The sequence below is a fragment of the Rutidosis leptorrhynchoides genome, chromosome 9, assembly GCF_046630445.1.
Source record: "Rutidosis leptorrhynchoides isolate AG116_Rl617_1_P2 chromosome 9, CSIRO_AGI_Rlap_v1, whole genome shotgun sequence".
NCBI classification, from domain to species: domain Eukaryota; kingdom Viridiplantae; phylum Streptophyta; class Magnoliopsida; order Asterales; family Asteraceae; genus Rutidosis; species Rutidosis leptorrhynchoides.
Window position 1 is genome coordinate 21,343,841 of NC_092341.1, and position 3,092 is coordinate 21,346,932.

General features: G+C 30.6%; 1 pseudogene; it reads left to right on the plus strand.

The window, feature by feature from the left end:
* Positions 1 to 2,844: 2,844 nt before the first annotated feature.
* Positions 2,845 to 2,957, plus strand: LOC139869643 (U2 spliceosomal RNA; annotated as a pseudogene).
* Positions 2,958 to 3,092: the final 135 nt, after the last annotated feature.

The following is a 3,092-nucleotide window of genomic DNA, read 5'->3' on the forward strand; positions in this document are numbered from 1 at the left end:
ATATGACATCATCATTATAAAAATTAAAGGTTAATTAGCTTAACGATGACATCATCATTTTAGAGCTTTATATGACTATACAGATAAGAGGCCTCCCAACTGTTCGATCTTCACCACCGCCTAGCACACCGCCTTTGTGGGCGCCGATGTCACGGCACCGCCCAGGCCTCCGTCCAGGACACCGCCCACCCCATCGCCCTCTCTTTTGTTCGTTTGAATCATATCTGTGGACGGAGGTATTTGGTCAAAATGACCGTTTGGAAAATAAAAAGAAAGAAGAATTAAAAATAAAATTATAACGGCTAGTAGCAATGGTTCTTTTTTTTTTTCATTTTTTTTTTTTCATTTATACACTCTATATCATCCACACTCCATTTACTCATTTTACACTCCATTTACTCATTTTACACAACTAAAAACTACACTCCATTCCAATATATTTCATTCATCTCTACATTTTATGCAATCTTTTTTTTTCCAAACGATAGTTCCAAAAAAACCCAAACAAAAGCAAATCGAAACAACGCCTTCAATTTCAAGACCCGAATGCGGTCGGTCGAGACATGATGCAAAATTTGCTTGATCAATCGCAACAAAATATCGGGTTTTCTCGCTTTGCAAATGAATAAATATCGGGTTTTCTCGCTTTGCAAATATCGGGTTTTCTCGCTTTGCAAATATCGGTCGCGACATTATTTGTAGTATTTTATTTTTATTTTTTTTACATTTTATTTAAATTATTGTAACGTTTTTTTTATTATTATTGTAACTTTATTTTTTATTTTTAATGAAATTTTAGTTTTATATTAATGACTTTTATGTATAATTATAATTATTTAATTGTTTAGAAAAAATAAAAAGTAATTAAAAAAATATGGAAGAAAGGTGTAACTGTTGGGAGTGTTTAGTCATGGGTTTAGTCCTGAAAAGGAAGTGATGATGTGACGCTGAGGTGGCGTCTAGTCCTGGATGACTAAGGCGAAACCATTGGGAACACTCTAATATTATAGGGAATCAAAATATTCATTTGCATCTTTAATTTTGCTTGACATCTAGGGGATAAATCTCAACTCTTTTATCTATATAATTAATGGCTAGGATAAAAAAATGCAGGACAATCACATGTGATTGTAAAATCTAATCACATGTAATTGTACAACAAACAAAACCAAGGATTCAAATGAATATTTCCTTATAAATACATATTATACTATACTATGCATAATCATCAGTGGGGAGTGCAAGTGGAAGGGAATGAGGTCCTTTGACCCCGTTAATTGATCTTCTACACACTAAAACTAGTGGTAATTTTAGCCGTTTTTGGACTCTTCACACTTTCCAACTGACACTAATAACAAACTTACAAAATTGGCCATCAAACAATGTTAAATTTGACAACTTCTTAGGGGTTAAAATGTAAAATTATCATTTTATTAAAAAAACTTAAACAAACTCCACCCAAATTTATAACGGCTCATATTTTCCCCCTCGTCACACGTTAATTTTCCCGACACAACCGTTCAACTCGAAATAATTTTGCGAACACAATGCAACTAACTATACGCGAAACGGACCCTTTCTTTAAAAACGCTAAATATTTCGGACTATCTTTCGTACATATACATACACGTAAAAAAACTCAAATTATGCGATTTTTCTGATGTTAAAAACGCGCACGCCATTAGATATACTAGGTACTAACCACATGTATCCATACACATCCACCGCAAACGCGTTTTTAATTTTATAAATACAAACCGCTACATTAAATATGAATATTCAACCCGGAAGATACCGCCGCATCGCGCGGGCCGATCCGGAACTAGTTTATATATATATATATATATATATATATATATATATATATATATATATATATATATATATATATATATATATATATAAAATACTACTAAAATTGTTAGGACACCACTAAATTATGGATAGGATCCCATATATTTTTAAAATTATTGATTTTTATGAAAGTAAATAGCTATTTTATAAAAAAATTCCAACAAATATCACTCAAATTATATAGGACACCATTGCATTTTGATGCTAGAATCGCTAATGATAATTATAAATTATATAATTATAAGTGAGTTTATTTCATAAGTGAAAATATCATCTCCCATATATCTATCTATAAGTTCCTTTAAATCTCAAACCTTATGATGTCATCCTTTCACTAATCTACCCTTAATTTTCTTTAATCATGCCACATGTCACAATCTCACAAGTCATGGTGATGTCATCATTTAATAAAAAAGTAATTAAAAATATGTTTAAAAAAAAGCAAAACAAATGCCCTAATATCCGAACTTGAGAACCGATTGCCTTTCAAATCTTTTTGTATTTTGTATTTATTATTTTTAAGTTGTATTGTATATTAAATTACAATTTAGAAGTTAAAGTGTATGTGTAATTGTGAACATATTTCATGTCAACATTATCGTCATCACCGAATTAAATTAAATCTTTCAATATATGTCAAAAGCAAATTATCAAATTTGAACGTTCTGGGATAATGCAAAACTATTTGAAAAAAATCGAATAATGCAAAACTATTTGAAAAAATGGCAATAGTTAGAGTGTGTTAAACACAAAAATCTGAAAACCGATGACATATGTCAAGTCATATTGCGACTATTTGAAATGAAGGTGGATCGTATGCCTATAATATTAGTCACGTTTCTATTTTTTATTTAATTTTTTTTTTATGAAAACAGTTATGTAAAATTTTACGGTGTATGTTGCTTTCATATTGGTTATTTGAAGATATGATGTCATAACCCACATTAATTGAGGTGCTTATAAAAAGCAAGGCATAAGGTAAGGAAAAGCCTCCCTTTCTCGGCCTTTTGACTAAGATCTATGTAGTATATGTTCTTATCATTTAATATATGATATGTGAACCAGTGGTTATAAAAGCGTAGGTAATGAAAACCATACCTTTCCTTTGTGCGTCTCAATAGATTATTGGATTAACAAAAGTTGTTAGATTAGTTGTTGTAACTGTGAGTTAGACAGTTAGTAGCTACTAGTGAAATGACCCGTGAAATTACAGGTTTGTTTAAACGAAACAGTTTAAT